The sequence below is a fragment of the Microtus ochrogaster genome, linkage group LG8, assembly GCF_000317375.1.
Source record: "Microtus ochrogaster isolate Prairie Vole_2 linkage group LG8, MicOch1.0, whole genome shotgun sequence".
Taxonomy (NCBI): Eukaryota; Metazoa; Chordata; class Mammalia; order Rodentia; family Cricetidae; genus Microtus; species Microtus ochrogaster.
The window spans coordinates 26,295,205-26,302,952 of record NC_022033.1 but is presented as its reverse complement, the minus strand read 5'-3'; the positions used below and the strand labels follow the sequence as shown (position 1 = coordinate 26,302,952).

General features: G+C 52.2%; 1 protein-coding gene across 1 annotated transcript in view; it reads right to left on the bottom strand.

Moving 5' to 3' along the window:
• LOC101999196 (DNA (cytosine-5)-methyltransferase 3B) overlaps positions 1-5,456 on the bottom strand; it is a 38,528-nt gene extending 33,072 nt beyond the window's left edge. Inside the window, exon 1 of the mRNA XM_005363232.3 lies at positions 5,280-5,456. The gene's annotated coding sequence lies outside the window, so the exon portion shown is untranslated. The remainder of the gene's footprint in view (positions 1-5,279) is intronic.
• Between the last annotated feature and the right edge of the window lie 2,292 nt (positions 5,457-7,748).

The following is a 7,748-nucleotide window of genomic DNA, read 5'->3' as shown; positions in this document are numbered from 1 at the left end:
GTTTTTCGAGACAGGGTTTCTCTGTGGCTTTGGAGCCTGTCCTGGAACTAGCTCTGTAGACCAGGCTGGTCTCGAACTCAAGAAAGCATAAAAGGCATAAGCCTGTAATTCCAACACATGGAGGCAAGAGGACCATTAGTTCAAAGCATCCCAGCCTCAAGCTCAGCCCAAATACTTGAGACCCTGTCTTGATAACATTAAATGTACGTACACTATGTGAATGGCAAGTGCTAGAAGCAGGGGTCGGGTCCTCTGGAACTGAAGTTCCATATGGTTGGGAGCCCATCCTGTGGGGGAATGAATGCAGGGGCTCTCTCTATAAGAGCCAAGTGTCCTTAGCCACTGAGCCCTCTCCTACATCAGAAGCCACCTTTTGAGGACTGCCCCATTACCTGGGTGAGGTTCAGATTTGTCCACCTCAGAGCCCTGAAGCAAGTCAGCAGGAAAGGTGTTACTGGTACCAACCTACACTGGAGTGTCTTGATCCAACACATCCTGTCAGCACCTTATTGGATGAAGTCAGGTTGAAGCAGGGGCACTAGAAAGTCATTTCCAATGGAATTCCAATGCATAACCCACTCCAAGCTAATGAGACCATCCCTGTTGGTGGTGCAGTTGAATGTAACCCTGGTTGACCTGGAACTCACTATGTAGTACAGGCTACCCTAGAACTCTTGTCAATCTTGTCTTAGCCTCCTGGAATGTTGAGTTTAGAGGCACCGGATTCTATCCATTAACACACTGCAAGGGAAACAATTCTGTGACCAATTCTGCACACAACCAAAGAAATAGATGAGCCTGCTGGGCGGTGGGGGCACATGCCTTTAATCCCAGCACTTGGGAGGCAGAGGCACATGAATCTCTTGAGTCGAGGCCAGCCTGGCGTACACCATGAGTTCCAGGACAGTCTACAAAGCTACACAGAGAAACCCTGTCTCAAAAAGCCAAAAAGAGGAGGGAGAGGAAAATAGATGAGCCTTCCTACTCATCAAACAAGGCAGGAAAAAGGCGGGGCCAACAGGTTTTTCCTAATTGACTTTTAGTTACAGTTAGGACACAGCTTTCTTCTGTGCTGCCCGGTGTCACCAATGTCAGTGTGGAAGCTGCTGAGACTAGACCACCACCCATCTTCTCCATGAAAGAGGGACCTATACCAGGTAAGCTAGATGATTCTATTCCGACTGGCTAAGGCTGATGGACTTATCCCAAAGAACTTTTGACCAGAAGAGATCAGGGAATATTTGTCATAAATAATAGTGAGAGAGTAGCCAGGTGGTGGTGGCTCACGCCTTTAATGGCAGAGCTCAGGAGACAGAGGCAGGCCAGCCTGGTCTACAGAGCAAGTTCCAGGACAGACAACTGTTACACAGAGAAATCCTGTTTCAAAAAAGCAAAAACAAAAACAACAAAAGACACAAGAAACTAAACAAACCAAGTCCAGGAGAGAGAAAAAACACCATTTTAGAAACTCTACTCCCAAATCTCAAGCAAAGCACTGCCCAAAGAAAGTTCATTTGTTGAGCCAGCAGTTAGGTCTTCTTTGAGGGGTGTTGCCAAACCTGACCAGGGCCTCATGCAAGCCTCGTGTACCCTACAGAAGAGCTCCTAGGTCCCATTAACCAATAAGTCCCATAAACAACTGATCCCACTCAGACTGAGATAAAAGTTTCAACATCAAATGTTGAGCTGAGCCGGGTGGGTGGTGGCGCACACCTTGAATCCCAGGCAGGGGCAGGTAGATGTCTGTGAGTCCCAGGCCAGCCTGGTCTACAGAGTAAATTCCAGGACAGCCAGGGCTACACAGAGAAAGTCAGTCTCAAAAAAGATAGATAAAACTAAGCTAAAACATGTTGTTCTGTGTATATACACAGCACAACACATTAAACCCAGGGGCCCCGTACTGGCTGGGAACTACATTTGACTCCTCAGAGTCTTTCCTACTGTTTACTCAAGGGAACTTTATCATCTCCAGCTCTCATAAAGCAAACTCTATAGACAGAGCCAGGTGGTGGTGGCGGCGCCCTTTTTTCCCCGCTCTTGGTTGGGAGGGGGAGGCGGGTTGCTGTCTGTTTGTTTGCGGCCTGGTTTGTCTGCGCTAGTTCGTTGCCCGGCTGGCTCGCTAGCTAGAGCCTGTCTTTCTTAATAAATAAATAAATAGCAGAACAAGGGAGCTCAGGGCACCTCCTTCTTTGTAGAATGTCGACCCTGGGCCCTGCTCATGTTGCCTCATATTACCACCCTACAATGGATTTTAATTAAACTTGGGCTTTCTTCAACATAGAGAATGAGCAATTGGTCCACTAACCTAAAAATATGGGCAAAGGTACAACCATATCCACTTCTCAGCTGGGAGGGTGCTTCAGAAAACTAACTCGACACAGCAATAAGAATGCATGTCCTCAGCCAGAGGCAGACCTCCAAACACCTGCCCTGTGCGGCCCTGCTATCCTTCCACGGGGCAGTGGTCCTGAGATGGTGACAGGCGTTAAAGTGCAAATGTCCCCTACTAAGAGCTAGTCACAACCAGGGAAGTGACTAGATCTCCCAGAGTCCCATCATCTATAAAGGGGGCCCCCCCATGGGATTCACAAAGTCCCACTTGCAAAGGACGTGACAAACAGACCTGCTCTAAATTACAAGTATTGAGGGAGGCAATGGATGGAGGTTAGGGAGGAGAGGAAAGGAGGTCAGGCAAGACCGTCCTGGTAAGTATACACCTGAGGCCAGACCTGGTGACACATGCCAGAACTTGGGGGCAAGGAAGCAACGCTGTGTTTGAAACAGATTATGTAACAACAAAAAAAAAGCCCTATTATTTCTTAAGGGAAAAAAAAAGTCCACCAGGTCTGACCTGGTGGACCCGGGGAAACTTCAAATTTAGCAAGGGCTATCTCAGAAATGCTTATCCAAACTGACATGGAAGTTGGTCTGGGACAAAGAAATGCCAAGGGACATTTCCCTGGATGGAGTGTTTGTCCAAATGTCCACTGAAATCGGGTGCCTCGGGCTGCCATAATGAGGGGTGACAGGCGTCTCCAGGTCACAGGCACCACATGGCTGGAGGAAGGGCAGGCAGAGAAGCAGCCTCCCCAGCCCCACCTCCCTTCCTCCTCCCTCAGCCCCCTGCAGCTCCCAGATCCTCTTCTCCCCTCCCCCAACCTTTGTAGGGGTAAGGGTTTTGCCTATGGCTTTAAAGAGGATGTGGCTGGCCTCAGCAGCCCCTTTGTCTTGGCTCTCTCCACCCCGACAGGAAAGGTGAAGGATTTTGCTTAGCTTTACAATTACACCTTCAGTTAGCCTCATGCTTGGAGGGGGAAGGAGCAAAAAGTAGCCCCAACCATAAAAACACAGCCCTTTTTCAAAGGGAACAAAGGGGGCTGGTGATGGAGAAGGCTCTGCAGGTAAAGGTACTTGCAGCCAAGGCGACGACCCAAGCTCACTCTCCAGATCCACATGGTGGAGTGTACTACTTCGAGTTTTCCTGACCTTCACAATGGAGCCACATTCGTGTACACACATACAAAATAAAGTATAATAATTTTTTAAAGGAAACAAAGACAGCCCTTCCTGCCAACTCCCCAGTCACAGACAATGATGGTTTAGAAATGCTTCCATAACTAAGAATGAAACAGTACCTCAGGAAGGCAGGAAAAGGAGGGGCTGGCAAAGGTGACTCTCCATTCTGCTCTCAGCACAGGCTACCTCGACAGTCACGTGCTGGGGCCTACTCTAGGTGCCACTGAGTGCTCCACCTTAAAGATGGAAGGTTTTAGAGCTGAACCCAGCTTCATCCCTGATCCTTGTGAAGATTGTTCCTATTGCACGGATGTAACAACTAAGACACTGGGCTAGAACTAATTGCTTTGCAATAATACCATCTAAGCACAAATCCAAAGCTACGCTTGCCTGAGGAGGTCAGCCCGTGCAGGGAGGTAATGAGGCCAACTACATAAACACAAATGCTTGCTGCATTACCAACCCTACAATAGTTTTACCTTGAAGGTGGAAGATGCAACCCAGTAGTAGATGGCTTCCCTGAAATAAGACCCTGGATTAGGTCCCAAAGCACCTTTTTTGAGGGGAGGAGGGGGCAGATAAGATTCCCAAATCTGGAAAGGCTAAGTATATACCTGAGATTTCCAAGGGCCAGCACACAAGCCTTAACAGGCCTAGCGGACACAGGGTCAGTGTCGTCGTCAGTCCGCCAAAACCCACAACATCCACAAGTCAGGAAGCACTCACGCTACTGGGCCCTTAATTCCTTTTCATTCACACGCCTCAGACTGCAAAGCGGGAATCACGGACTCCGTGCCGCAAGCCTCAAGGATGTAGGGGGTTGCAGGCTGGAGGCAGAGGCATGTGGAGACCACAGGACTGCAGCCACAGGTGGTTAGAGCAAGACACGCTGCGCCTCTGGGCAGTCCATCCTTGTGACCGCAGGACTCCGTTTTCCCGGTTGAACCTTCTAGCCTGGAAGAACTCCACAGGCGTCCTTAAGCAATCCCTGAAGTAAGTACAGACGCTCGCATGCTAGTAAGTGAAGGCAGAGGTTTCTTTTGTTTTATTTTGGTTTTGATTTGTTTAATTAAGGTCTCGGTGTAGGCATTGGGAAGTGGGGCCACCTCACCCCGGAAGAAAGTTAAGAATGGAAAGTGAGCCCCTAGGGCAGCCGGTGTGGTGAGGCACCGCCCCCAGCTCCTCCCTGGCCAGGTGTGCTCAGGCTGCCCCTCCCAGCCGCCGGCTGCACCTCAACTCAGGTGGCTCCGCTCCGGAGGACCCCGGGGACAACGCCCATCTCTCATACCCACTGGCCGGTAGGTACCCAGAGCACCATCCCAACCTGGGGGAGTCCGTCACGCGAAGTTCCAAGTCAGAAGGGATCCACATTCACGGCTACCTTGACGAGACAGCTTCTTCCTCTACATCCGAACCATCCCTCCCCGAGGAGGCTGCGGGTGAGCCAGGGCCAGGTAAGGACACTGGGTCCCGAGGACAGCCACCCGTCGAGCCCTATTCCGCTCCCAAGTACCCTCAACTCGAGATTCCAGAGAAGCGACACATCTCCTTCCCTGAACTCTTTATAAAGAATCGGGTGCAGTGGAGGCGTCGCTTCCTCTGCCCCCATGCCTGGTACCCGTGTCCCCGTACCGCTAAGCACCACGCGCCCCGTTCCCTCCGGTTCCCCGCAAACCTGCAGGCGCCTCTAGGGGACCTGTCGCCCCGGCACCCACCCAACCCCAGACTCCAGCTTCCGGTCCCCTGGAGCGCTGGGCGCTCACCTGCCGCGAGGCTTGCTGTGGCAAGGCGCCGTGGTCCCGCCGCGGGTCGTGGCCAGCGGACGGCGCGGGGTGCCCGGCTCGCGAATCTCCGGCGCCGATCGCCGCGCTACGTTTACTTGGGCCGCTTAACCCCCGCGCTGCCGGCCGGGAGCGGCCGTGCGCTCGCCCGCGCGCCAGTGGGCCGCCCGGGTTGGTTCGGGGCGTAGAGGCGGGAGAGTCCACGCGGGCTGCAGCTGCGAGGCGAGGGGAGGCGGTGAGGACGGTGAGGGCCAGGCAAGCACGGGAGTGGGTGGGGAGGGGGCGGTGCCGCTGCCCTTGTAGCCCCGGCCCGGCCCTCGCCCCGCCCCTGCCCGGGGGCGCCCCTACCGCAGCCACTCACCGGCCGGCCGGGCCCAGGGGACGGGCGAGGGAGATTTGAAATCCCTCCCGTGCCTTCTAGCCCCACCTCCTCGGGCGCCGCCCCTGGGCCCCCTATGTCTGGAGGGTCACCCTCGGGTATGATCCGATCACAGGGCCTCCACCTGAGATCCCCCTGTGCTGTCCCCCACCCCCGAGCGGATGCACACACGGACATGCAAGCACACAGTGGCAGGTCTGGATGCCCGACCCAGAGAGGGAAGAGCTCCTGCTGGAGTCACACAGCAACCCTGCATCCGCTTTTCCACCATCCCTCCGCTGCAAGGCTGGCCAGTGCGCTGCTGTGGCCTTGCAGGTCACCAGCTGGGGACCCCGTTACTGCTTCCTGCCGTCACCCAGCTTCGCTTTTGTCAGCCATTTTGAAGGGAAAGGAGGCCCTTCGAGGAAGAAGAAGCAAACATTCGTGTTCCCCGACTACCTGGATTCTCGTGCCAACTGGGGAGAAGTACTATTCCGCAGCTTAGAGCTGCCTCGGCCATAAGTCCCACTGGGAAAACATTAATATTTATAATAAGCACCTGACGTTTATATTTCTTTATTTTCTTTCGTGCCTGCTTGTTGTCTGTCTCCATACTTTAGATGGTGAACACCAAAGTAGATACTAAATAAATATATATTAAATGAATGCGCAGAACGAACGATTGCAATGACGAACTACAAGGCCAAGCACGTGCTGGCTCCACTTGGCCTTCACAAATCTACTCTGTTGGCTCCCTGACTTCACTCCAACCTGTTCTCCGTTTTACTGTTCCTCAGATGCACCAAACAGTTTTCTTAAGGTGAATGAGTGCTTTGGTGTCTCTTTCCTCCTTAGACTCTGTTTCCTTACGTCTGTCACAGGAGGAAGCTTTTCATTACGACACAGGACAATCTTTCCTTCGAGGCTCCTTGTGTTCCCATAACACTTAAGCCTCTCTAAGATTGTCTTGTATATTCTTGTCTGCATTTCCCTCGCAGGGGGCAGGGGACCTCACTCTAGGAAGATGGAAGCCACAGCTCTGTCTCTACAGCCCACAGGGGGCCTAGCATCAAAAGGAGCTAACTCTACACAAGTTTGCTGAATGAATGAATCTCCACAGGTTTCCTGCCTCGGGGGCTCCAGCTTGAGTTAAACACAGCTTTCCCTAGCACCTCTGCCTGGCCAGAGAGTAATTGAGCAAGTGGGGACTACTTTGGGAACTTCAGGTTTCAACATTCTCTGGGCCTTGTTCCACTTAAAAAAGAATAGAAAGGCCAAGAGACAGAAGAAGAGAAAGACTTAAACAGAGCCCAGTGGAGGCCTGACCTCATGGGGAGGGCCAGCAGGAACTTCTTGGCACTGGGAGAAACAGCTCTAAAGTGTGACCCACAAGTTGGTGCAGAAAGAGAATGCCTTAAGCATCCAAATTAGCAGGTGGTCTTGGTCTTGGTCTTGTAATTTGGAATGGACCATAAGTATCCAGAGAATAGCAGGACCTGGTCGATCCTGCCTGGAATCCCAGCGCTTTGGAGTTGCCTCATTCAAGACCATCCTCAGCTACACAGCAAGTTCCAGACCAGACTGGCCTGTATGAGTGTATGAGACCTTGTCTAAATCCCTCTCTCCCCAACCCAGGAGAACTGGAGTAAGAAAACTACCTTCAGGGCTGGACAGATGGCTAAGTGGTTAAGAATGCTGGCTGATCTTCCAAAGGACGGGGGTTCAATACCAAGCACGCATATGCAGCTCACAACACAGTTCTAGGGGACCCAACACCCTCTTCTGCCTTTCACAAACATACATGAAAGCAAACACCATACACACAAAATAATAATCATATTTTAAAACAAAGAACACTAGAGAAGCGTGATGGCGCATACCGTTAAGCCCAGTACTTCTGAGGTAGAGACAGCAGGATCTCTGTCAGTTGGAAGCTGGCCAGGCTGGTCTCCATTGCAAGTCCCAGGTCAGTTAAGGTTATCTAGTGAGATCTTGTTGGAAGAAAGAAACTAATCCCAATAGCCGGGCGGTGGTGGCGCACGCCTTTAATCCCAGCACTCGGGAGGCAGAGGCAGGCGGATCTCTGTGAGTTC